We start from the raw sequence: 12987 nt of genomic DNA on the forward strand, positions 1-12987 counted from the left end.
CCAAATCTAGACTGATTTGGGCCAAGTTGCAGAAAAAAATCGAAGAGCCTATCACAACTCACTGTCCCAATTTTCGGCGAAATTGAACAATAAATGCGCCGTTTATGGGCCCAAAACCTTAAATCGAGAGAATGGTGTATATGGCAGAGCATTCAAATCTGGACCGATTTGGGCCAAATTGAAGCAGGACGTCAAAGGGCCTAAAACAATTCACTGTCTCAAATTTTAGCGACGTCGGACAATAAATGCGCCTTTCATTGCCCCAAAACCTAAAACCGAGAGATCGGTCTATATGAAAGCTATATCCAAATCTGGACCGGTCAGTGCCATATTGCAGAAATATGTCAAGGGGCTTAACTGAATTCATGTCCCAAACTTCGGCGACATTGAACAATAAATGCGCCTTTTATGGGTCCAAAACCCTTAATCAAGAGATCGGGCTATATGGCAGCTATATCCAAATATAGACCGATCTGAACCAAATTGAATCAGAATATCGAAGTGCCTAACTCAATTCACAGTCCCAAATTTCGGCAATATCGGACACTAAATGCGCCTTTTATGGGTCCAAAACCCTTAATCAAGAGATCGGGCTATATGGCAGCTATATCCAAATCTGAACCAATTAGGGCCAAATTAAAGAAAGATGTCAAAGGTCCTAAGACAACTCAGTGTCCCAAATTTCAGCAAAATTGGATAATAAATGTGGCTTTTATTGGCTTAAGACCCTAAATCGGAGGATTGGTCTATATGGCAGCTATATCCAAATCTAAACCGATCTGGGCTAAATTGACGAAGGATAACAAAGGGCCTAATACAACTCACTTTTCCAAATTTTGGAAAAATCGGATGATAAATGTGGCTTTTATGGGTCTAAGACCCTAAATCGGCGGATCGGTCTATATGACAGCTATATCGAAATCTGTACCGATTTGGGTCAAATTAAAAAATGATATCGAAGTGGTTAACACATCTCACTGCCCCCTACCAACACAATTCACAAAGCTCATCATCGAACTTAACCTGCTTATGGACATAAAACAAACCTGTACAAAGTTTCAGCTCAATATATCTATTTTTAAAGACTGTAGCGTGATTTCCACAGACAGACGGACGGACATGTCTAGATCGTCTTAGGTTTTTACGCAGATCAAGAATATATATACTTTATAGGGTCGGAATTGGATATTTCGAAACGTTGCAAACGGAGTGACAAAATGAATATACCTCCATCCTTCGGTGGTGGGTAAAATAAAGAGTGATTTTTGTATCATCCACCATAGTATGGGGGTATACTAATTTCCTCATTCTGGTTGTAACTTCTCGAAAAAGTCGCCTAAGACCCCATAAGGTACGTATATTCTTGATCGCCATGATATTTTAAGACGATCTAACCATGTCCATCCATCTGTCCGTCCGTCTGTCTGTCTGTCGAAAGCACGTTTACTTTCAAAGTAGCAAAACTAGAAAATTTAAACTTTACACAGATACTTCTTATTAGTGTAGGTCGGTTGGGATTGTAAATGGGCCATATCGGTCCATGTTTTAACATAGCTGTCATATAAACCGATCTGGAATCTTGGCTTCTTGAGCCACTAAATTGCGATTAGTCTGAAGTCCGATCCGGTTAGGCTGAAATTTTTCATGACGCGTTTTGTTTTGTTTTCCAACAACTTAGCCCAATACGGTTTAAATCGGTTCATAAATTGATATACAATAGCTGCCATATAAACCGATCTCGGATGGTTCAAATCATTCAATAACCAGATAAAGCTATCATATAAACCGATCTTGTATTTTGACTTCTTGAGCCACTAGAGGACGGAATTTTTATCCGATTTGGCTGAAACATTGCATGAGGTGTTTTGTCATGGTTTCCAACAACAGTGTCTAGTATGGGTGAAATCGGTGCATAACCTGATATAGCTGTCATATACACCGCTTTGGGAACTTGACTTATTGAGCCTTTAGAGGGCGCAAATCCCATCCGATTGCGCTGAAATTTTGTATAACTTATTTCGTTATGACTTTCAACAACTGTACTAATTATGGTTTAAATCGGTCCATAACCTGATGTAGCTGCCATATAAACCGATCTGAGATCTTGACTTGGTAAGCCTCTATGGGGCGCAAATATTATCTGATTTGGGTAAAATTTTATACAATGGCTTCTCTCATGACCTTCAACATACGTGCCAAATATAGTCTGAATCAGTCTATAGCCTAATACAGCTCCCTTATAAACGATCTCCCTATTTTATCTTATGAGCACCTAAAGGGCGCAATTCTTATTCGATTTGGCTGAAATTTTACACAACGTTTTCTACTATGGTCTCCAACATTCATTCCATTATGGTCCGAATCGGACCATATCTTGATATAGCTCCAATAGCATAGCAATTCTTTTCTTTTATCCTTTCCTTTTCTTTGTTTGATTAAAAAGTAACACCGTGAAAAGAACTCGACAAATGCGATCCATGGTGGAGGGTATATAAGATTCGGCCCGGCTGAACTTAGCACGCTTTTTCTTGTTTATACCTACCACCGAAGGGTGGGGGTGTATTCATTTTGTCATTCCATTTGCAACACATCAAAATATCCACTTCCGACCCCATAAAATATATATATTTTTGATCAGTGTAAAAATCTAAGACGATCTAGACATGTCCGTCCTTCTGTCTGTTGAAATCACGCTATAGTCTTTTAAAATAGAGAATCTTTTGAACTTCCCTATAGCTCTTAAAAAATCATCCAAATAATTTACCATTTGTTAAATTCTTATAATAAAATTTGGCACAACAGCTTTCGACATTTTGGGTGAATTTCATATGAATCGGTGAAGATTTAGATATGTCTCCTATATATACGTATCCTAAGATTTTCACTTTTCACTTTGCAAGCGCATTTATGGTACAATTCAATTTTCTCAAATTTTCACAAAACGCTTTCTTTTTTCGACTAGCACAACATATCCGGATAAAGGTCAAAATCGATTCAGATTTTGATATAGCTCCCATATATATGTTCGTCCGATTTTCAAAAAAAATTCAATAAAATGATCACTTGTTAAATGACTATAACAAAATTTGGCAAAATGGATTCTCCAACAGTTTTCGACATTTCGGGTGACTTTCTTATGTATCTGATAGGTTTGAATATATCTCCCAAGTATGTGTATCTCAAGATTTTCTTTTTTAAGACATTTGCAAGCGCATTTATCATTCAAGCTTCTCAAATTTTTGCGCAGCGATTCCCTCTATGGCTCGGATTTTGGAAGAAGGTCTAAATTTCACATATAGGCAAATTTCTCTTTCGACGATTTAGTCTGCATACCCAATGTGGTGTAGGGTTTCAAAAATTCAGTTCGCCCAAAATTAGCCCGTCTACTTGTTGTTTATAAAAGAATTTCCTTATAATTTTTCCATTCAGTGCCTTATGTTCACATTTCTTTCTTATTTCTATCACTAAAGCCCTTACTAATTCTTTTAAAGTATTTTGAGATTGTATTGTTTCATTCCCAGAAAATGTTTACAGTCTTCAATACGTTGAATATTATTTTCTACTCCATATGTCAATCCTTTTGCTCAACCACTTGTGATAATGTTGTCGTTGTTGTTGTTGTGGCAGTGTGTTGTACTTGTGATAATGCTTCCGTTTAGATACTCTTCACAAGATGATACTTCACACTGTTGCACAAAGACTTTTGGTTGCTTTCCCCTAAAGAAAGTTAAAAGAGAGAAAGCATTTAAAACTTATTACAGACGAATGTTGCACCCTAAGCAGTATTTACTACAGTTTCTGCTATGTCTTTAGCTACAGCTGCATCTACAGCATGAAGAGCTGCTCTAGTGTGACGTTTATTAACTTTTCGCATTACAATTGCAGTGTGCTGTGCAGGGGGCGTGTAGAAACAACAATGCAAACAGCTTTATTCCATTTCAAAATAAAATAATAAAAATAAAACTTAAATGTTTATAACTAAGCGATGTTTTTTTTTTTGTTATACTCCACATGTTACCACATTTGTATATACGAGTACATGGATTTAAATATAAGTACATACAGATTGTTGGAGTTGTTATATTTTAAATATTTTGTTTTGTAAATAAAAAAAATATATATATAAAATTTATTTATTTACATATTAAGTTAGGGTAGAAAATAATAATACAAAATTGAGTTTTTGCAGGTTGCTGCATTCCAATCCAATACAGATACAATCTTTACTCAAATGTTACTTATATTTTTATGTACTAGTTTTTCAGTAATGGTCTGTCCCATTATAGACATGTTTTATCACATCTCAAAAGCTACAAAGATATTTGTAAAAAGGCGCTTACAGTTGTCAATACCCTACGTTTAAATTGATTGCACCGATGATTCTTCGCTAGATAACGACTCTACGTTCTACACGATGAATGAGGATGACACCACTAGGGTTACGAGGAGGAGCAGCAACTCGCCAGATATTTTCATTGTATCCCCTGATTACCTGAGTGACTTGTCCTGTCAAGCCGTCATTTCTTTGGGATCAGACCACCTCCCCATTATACTCACCATGAACCGAATTCATAACCTCTGAGCGCCGGACGTTTATCAATTAAAAGAAGTTCGATTGGGTCAGCTTTAGAGGGTACACTAATCGCCGCATCGCAGCATTATACCTGCCGGTCGTATACCTCAAGTGCGGCCTAATTTCCCGGTGCAGGTAGTGGTACTTAAGGACGAGCGTGATGAGATTCGTTACACGTAACCCACTATCACCAGAATCATAATAAGCTGAATTTACTGCTGGAACATTTGGAGCAATGTAACTTAGGTACCGGTGTAGTCACGCTGTGGTCTACTGTTAAGTCACTCTGGGACCCCCGAAGAAGGGATGACAGGACCTCAGTCACTTTTGGCGACGTAACCGCGACTGACCAGTAGAGATGCGCCAGGTTGTTCAACTGTCTATGAGCATCAAAAGAGTGACAAGGCTAGGAGGAGAGCCATTCGTAGTCTCCGAGGCGATGAACTGCCATCAAAATTTACCATGGGCGAAGTTACGAATGTCATGTGTGACGCAAAGTCATCCAAGGCATTGGGAACCTACAGAATATATACACAGATGCTGAAGAATCAGGATCTACCTGGAGACGAGTACCATACTTCTGTCCTCAACCTGTCTCTGAACATTCTTATAGTACCCGATGTCTGGATGATGGGCAGGGTGATACACCTATTGTATCCTGGAGAGGCCCCAAATATGGACCGTAGCACAAAAACTGCTTTGCATGACATCACCGCACACATTTCCCGTGGCTTCAATTAGCCAAAGCTATGTCATAAGACGGTCCTAGTGGCACTCGATCTATCGAAATCATTCGACACGGTCAGCCTTGCTGAACCATTTGAGGTCATCGTCAACACCCCCTACAGCCTAACCTAAAACGCTGGGTCCCGAATTATCTCTGTGGTAGCTAGTCGTTTGTTAAATTTAGGAATAAGGAGTCAATACACCGAAGAGTGGAAGTTCCCCAAGGCGGGGTGATATTTACGGCACTGTTTAGCCTCTACCTATCCTAAATTCCAGCCCATCAGTCGGCATATAGAGAGCGCACCATATGCGGACAAATGTAAGATCGTGGAATCAAGCCATCGCACATTTTTAACAACTGGGAAAGGTTAAACGTCTACCTCAACGAACTTGCCGCTTATTTCGCTGCAAGAGATCTGAAGATTTCTGCAATTCCATATAGGAACAGGGGCAAACTCTCACATATCAATTATTGCTATCCGATTCATGTTTAACCTCAATTATAAGGGGCCTCCTCTTTATAGCCAAGTCCGAATGGCATGCCGCGGCGCGATACCTATTTGGCAAGAAGTTTTTACATGGCAAAGTACCTCACAAATGTCGCCCGCATTAGGAGGGGATAACTACCACTGAATTGTTTATACTCACCACCGAAGGATGGGGGTAGTCTAATTTCGTCATTCTGTTTGTAACTCCTCGGAATATTCCTCTGAGACCCCAAAAAGTATATATATTCTTGATCGTCATGTCATTTTATGTCGATCTAGCCATGTCCGCTCGTCTCTCCGCCCGTCTGTGTGTCGCTAACGCTAAAGCTAGCCGCTTGAAATTTTGCACAAATACTTCTTACTAGTGTAGGTTGGTTGGGATTGTAAATGGGCTATATCGGTTCATGTTATAATATAGCTGTCATATAAACCGACCTGGGGTCTTGACTTCTTCAGCCTCTAGAGGGCGCAATTCGTATCCGATTTGGCTTAAATTTTACACGAGGTGTTTCGTTATGACTTCCAACAACTGTGATAAGTATGGTTGAAATCGGTCCATACCCTGATATTGCTGTCATATAAACCGATCTTGAATCTTTACTTCTTTTGCCACTAGAGAGGGCAGTTCTTATCCGATTTAGCTGAAATTTTGCAAGATATGTTTTTTCATGACTTCCAACAACTGTGATAAATATGGTTTTAATTGGTCCATAATATGATATAACTGCCATATAAACCGATTTGGAATCTTGACTTCTTGAGCCTCTAGAGGTCGCAATATTATTCGATTTGGTTAATATTTTTCATTGCCTTTGCACTATAGGCAATCTGTGGACGCACCCTGTAGCTTTCAGCTTAGCTTCCCGTGAAAGAGATGAACACCACACGAGTCGGAGCTAAAGTTCCAGCCCGTGTGGTGCTCCCCGTTATCCCGTGTCGGCAGGAGGCACTGCATGCTATGCCATAGGAAATCATGTGTGGAAATATCGCACACCATTTTATTACCCACCATCGAAGGATGAGGGGTATATTCAATTTGTCATTTCCATTTGCAACACTTAGAAATATCCATTTCCGACCCTATAAAGGACATATATTTTTGATCAGCGTATAAATCTAAGACGATCGAACAATAAATGCGTATTTTATGGGCGCAAGGTCTTAAATGAAATGAATATTGGAGACCACAGTAGAAGTCATTGTGTACCTAGTAAGAATTGCCCACTTTAGGGGCTGAAGAAGTAATATAGGGAGATCGGTTTATAGGGGAGATGTATCAGGCTATAAACCGATTTATGCCATATTCGACAAGTATGTTAACGGTCATGAGAAAAGCCGTTGTACATTTCAGCCAAATCCGATATTTCTTGCGCCCTTTAGAGGCTCAAGAAATCAAGATCCCAAGACCGGTTTATATGGCAGCTATATCAGGTTATGGACCGATTTGAACTATTCTTAGCACAGTTGTTGAAAGTTAAAACAAAACATGTCATGCAAAATTTCAGCCAATTCGGATAAGAATTGCGCCCTCTACCGGCTGACGCAATTTTTCTCCGATTTGACTAAAATTTTGCACGTGGTGTTTTGGTATCACTTCCAACAACTGTGTTAAGTATAATTCAAATCGGTCCATAATCTGGTATAGCTGTCGTATAAACCGATCTGGGATCTTGGCTTCTTGAGCCAATAGAGCGCGCAATTCTCATCCGATTTGGCTGAAATTTTGCACGAGGTGTTTTGTTATGTCTTCCAATGACAGCGCTAAGTATGGCGCAAATCGGAACATAACCTGACATAGCTGCCATATAAACCGATCTGGGATTTTGACTTCTTTAGCTTCTAGAGGGCGCAATTCTTATCCGAGTTGGCAGAAATTTTGTACAACGGCTTCTCTCATGACCTTCAACATACGTGTTCAATATGGTCTGAATCGATCAAAAGCTTGATACAGCTCCCATATAAACCTATCTCCCTATTTTGCTTCTTGAGCCCTTACAAGGCGCAATTATTATCCGAATGAACTGAAATATTACACAATGACTTCTACGGACTATAACTTGACATAGCTCCAATAGCATAACAGTTCCTATTCAATTTTCTATTCCTAAAAAGAGATACCGCGCGTTGAACTCGACAAATGCGATCCATGGTGGAAGGTATATATGATTCGGCCCGGCCGAACTTAGCACGCTGTTACCTCTATCTATTTCAATTAACGGGGTCGATACGTCGCTAACCGGCACCTATTAGCCGGTTTAGGTTTGTCGATAGGATTAGCAATAAGCATATATTCCGATAAACGAATTCAGTTTAAAAGAAGATTATCGATACGATAAATGGTAGCCGGAGGATAAAAACTTGTAATCTTTGACTTAACCGATATTCCCCATTCCTTATAGTAAGACAAATATTTAATATAACCTAAAATAGGCTCTTCTATATACGAATGTTTATGTTATGTTGCCTATTCTATGTGATTTCGTAAATGAAGTCTTAAAATCACCTGAGCATACTTAATACGTTTTCTTATGGTTAGTTATTATTATTTTGTACATTTTAAATATAATAAACCATTTAACCTAAAAGCTTAGAGTATTTCAAACTGATGTGCAATTTGTCCCTTGAAGAGTATTCGAATGTCGTCATAAAATATCCCTTAGCGTTAATATACCCCACTCATCTATACTTTGCCAAAGAACAGGAGCAAAATGTCGTCGTTGCAGTTGTGTTACGCGAAACAGATGTGCACAAGGATAGCATGCGAATAGTAACACCAAAGTATGTGTAAAGTGTTTTGGTTTTCTTTTGTTTCACTCATTTTGCAGCATTGTTACTTCTTTCTCATCCTTCGTGGTATGAGGGAACATTATGTTGTACATGTCGCACTCTGCGTTTATGAATGTTCCCCCATACACAATTATAATGGCGGTCATGAGTAGTACATGCGTTTTAACATTTTAAGAGCGTACTTAAATTGTTTGCATAATTTTGTATTTTAGCACACATAAAAACTAACTGTCAAGAAGCGTCTTAATGGCTAAACGAAAGTGTATGCTTGTACACATATGCATGTACACGGAGAATAAAACAGAAAAAAGATCAAATTTAAAGTCTTTTGATGTTTTATTTTAGTTCTAACTTGAATTATTTAATACAGTTGAACCTCGATTATCCGGCTCGATCGGGACGGAAAACCGAAAACACAGTTAACAGAGGTTTTTCTAAAAATTCATTATATATGTGCTTTTAATGACTTCTGGTAGTACCATACAGAGTTTCTATGATTTTAATATTAAATATATATATATAAAAACTTTAAGTACTTATGCAATGTTATTTGTTTCTGCGAGTGTATTCTTCATTTTTATACCCTCCAACATAAGATGGGGGTATACTAACTTTCTCATTCTGTTTGTAACTCTTGGAAATATATGTCTAAGACCCAATAAAGTATACATATTCTTGATTGTCGTGACATTCTACGTCGATCTAGATGTGCCCGTCCGTCTGTCTATCCGTCCGTCCGTCTGAAACCACGCTAACTTTGGAAGGAGTAAAGCTCGCCGCTTGAATTTTTGCACAAATACTTCTTATAAGTGTACGTCAGCGGGGATTGTAAATGGGCCATACCGGTTCATGTTTTAATATAGCTGTCTGTATAATATAGCTGCAATATAATCTTGACTGGGATCTTGACTTCTTTAGCCTCTAGAGGGCGCAATTATTATCTGATTTGTACTACACCTTCTCTCATGACTTCCAACATACGTGTCAACTATGAGCTGAATCGGTCTATAGACTGATACAGTTCCCATATAAACCGATCTCCCTACTTATTTCTTAATGTAATTGAAATTTTACATAATGACTTTTACTATGGTCTCCAATATTCCATACTTTTCTTTTACATTTTGTTTGCTTAGAAAGAGATACCGGGAAAAGAACTCGACAAATGCAATCCACGGTGGAGGGTATATAAAATTCAACCCGGCCGAACTTAGCACGCTTTTATTTGTTTTGGTAAGTTTCTATGAAATTAAGGGACTACTTTTTTTTAAGACATTCCAATAGAACACTATATACCCTTATTGCTTAAGCTAATCGGAGATTTAGGGTATTTTTGAGATTCCTTCTTCGGAATCCCCATGTGTCTCGAATTCTTCGCTTTGGTTAGTTATATGCTTGATTGTATAACAGAAGCATAATTTCCACTTTTATTATCGTGAGACAGCAGGTTGCTCCAAACATTATTTTAAACTTGTGGTATTACAATGTCCCAAGATATAGTGGCTGTCTACAAAGCTATCTTGATATTCAAAGATTTGACGAAATCATGTCTGCTGTATGAAACCAAAAGTTTTGAGATGATTCATTTATGGTGGTTAAAGTTTCAGATTGTTCCTTTAACAATAGTCTGGAATGGTGAAGCGGATCAAGAAGGCCTTGAATGTGTCAGCATGGCCTAGTGTCAAGCCAAGGGGAAAACAGCGACCTCCATGGTGGACCCCAGAGTTAGTTGGTCTAAATAAGGACTGCTGAAAACTCTTCAACAGAACAAAAGCCACAAGAGCACCACACTATTGGGATATCTATAAGGCTGAGCTAAGAAAATGTAACGGCGGGCTTAGAAAGACTCAGAACAAATCTGCAGCTCCGTGGAGGGTACATCTGAGGCCTCTAGTCTAAGGAAGATTCTGTCCTCGATACCTATTACGGTGGGGTATATTCAGAAGTCAGAGAATGTATGGACAATCTCTAGTGAAGAAACACTAGAACTACTCGTTGATACACATTTCCCGGGAAAGTTTGCATTCGTTGGATGCTATTAGGGAAATTGTATCTGACCCGAAATCCTTTTGGCGATAAGAAGTTTCGACTCCTTTAAATCGCCAGGCCCTGATAATGTATCAACCGTTGAATTACAAGATGTATCTGATAGACTGGTATATTGGTTTGGGGAACCTGTGCGATGAAGGGACACGAAGGTCATCTTCATTCCGAAAGTAGGAAAACCCTACCACACGAAAACGAAAGATTTTCGTTCTATTAGTCTGTCATCCTTTATGTTGAAGACTCTTGAGAGATTTATAGAAACATATCTTAGGGCGAAGATCCCCGAAGATTGCCTGCCGTGGCAGCAGCATGCATATAGTAAAGGCAAATCCACTGAAACAGCCCTTCACGACCTAGTCGGCTACATAAAGGGTTCTATAGCTGTCAAGGAATTTACAATGGCAGCATTTTTTGACATTGAAGATGCTTTCAATAATGTGAAACCGACGTCAATCATGAAGGAGTTGGAGTTTTTAGGCATCAACTCTACGGTAAGAAAGTTTATTAATAACTAACTTACTAAAAGATGCATTACGGCAGGCTTGGGATCTGTGGATCTAAAAAGATGGGTTAATAGAGGAACATCTCGAGGAGGTGTACTGTCTCTTCTACTTTGAAATGTAGCCATTAACAATATATTATTGTCTCTAGAAGAAAAAGGCGTTAAAGTGGTCGGGAATGATGATGACGCGGCAATTGCGGTTAGGGGAATGTTTCCCATCACTCTAAGATACTTCAGGAAGCTCTACGACCAACAGCAAAGTGGGCTACCGAAAGTGCTCTGGGTATAAATCCATGCAAGACAGAAGTATTTCTTTTCAACAGGAGATACAAGTTGCCTACAGTGGAACCTTGGGTGGAGAGAATGTTCCATTTACAGAAAGCGCAAAATACCTGGGTGTTTAGTTGGACATGAAACTGAAATTAAAATCCAACATTTTGGAAAGGGCAAGAAAGGCCACTCTTGCCCTATACAAATGCAAGAGAGCCATTCGCAAAAGTTGTGGTCTGGTGGACGGCGATTCAAAAATCCACCTACTGTGTAATACTTGTAGCTTCCCAAATTGCAGCGACCACTACCGTGAGGTTAAGGGAGCTTTCTCATTGGTCATGTGGCGGCTACGGACACTATGTTATTCTTGATACAATATCCAATGTTCCAGGCAGTGTGCATAACACCCTACCAGAGCTGCTTTTTGATAAAAATTTGCTGTGCCACTATTCCCGATAGAAAGTTCTATGCGGATGGTTCCAAACTAGACGACCAGGTGGGCTTTGGGGTGTACTCTAAAGATCTCGAACTGGTCATATCGAGCAGAGATCCTTGCAATTAAGGGTGTTGTGGAATGGCTAAGATATAATGTCATTACGATGATAGGCATTAAATTCTTCTCAGACAACCAGCCAGCCATTACTTCCCTGGAGAATGTATTTCTGAACACAAAAACGGCCCTTGACTGTCGCAGATCTCTCAACGAGATGGCTGAACAGTTCAAAATTCACCTGTTCTTGAACAGGTGAATTAGAACATTCGCAAGTTTTTGGGCCTTTTAAAGTGATCTGTATGGTTCAAAGGTAGAAACTAGAAGGCATCTTCCTTCTTCTGTATCACTTTGGACGAAAACGACTAACTTTTATTACCAAAATCAGTGTTCGGTTCGAAATGTGTTCAAATTTTGACAAATTTTGTTCAGCGATGAGGCTCATTTCTGGTTGAATGGCTACGTAAATAAGCAAAATTGCCGCATTTGGAGTGAAGAGCAACCAGAAGCCGTTCAAGAACTGCCCATGCATCCCGAAAAATGCACTGTTTGGTGTGGTTTATACGCTGGTGGAATCATTGGACCGTTTTTTTTCAAAGATGCTGTTGGACGCAACGTTACGGTGAATGAACACATTTCGAACCGAACACTGATTTTGGTAATAAAATTCAATGATTTGCAAGCGTTGCTCGTTAGTAAGTCTATTCATGATGAAATGTCAAAGCATACTGAGCATCTTTCTCTTTGACACCATGTCTGAAATCCCACGTGATCTGTCAAATACTAATGCATGAAAATCCTAACCTCAAAAAAATCACCCTTTATATATAGAAGCAGAAGCACTTTGCACTGCTTATCAAGGCAAATGTTTTGTAGATTTTCTAGAGGCATATTTGAAAATTATTTTCTTCTTTTGCATTTCATCCCGTAAAGTTTGTTTGCCTACATCATATCTTTTGCAAAACTAACCAACGGAGATGTGTATTTACTGTGATCTTTATTCAGTTCTAATTTTTCCTGTATTGAAAGAACGTTACCTTCTATTTCTTTTGTAGTTGGAGAATTTCCGAACAAACACCTCTATCGGTTAACTTTCAATTACAGA

The sequence above is a fragment of the Stomoxys calcitrans genome, chromosome 4 (genome assembly GCF_963082655.1).
Source record: "Stomoxys calcitrans chromosome 4, idStoCalc2.1, whole genome shotgun sequence".
Lineage (NCBI taxonomy): Eukaryota > Metazoa > Arthropoda > Insecta > Diptera > Muscidae > Stomoxys > Stomoxys calcitrans.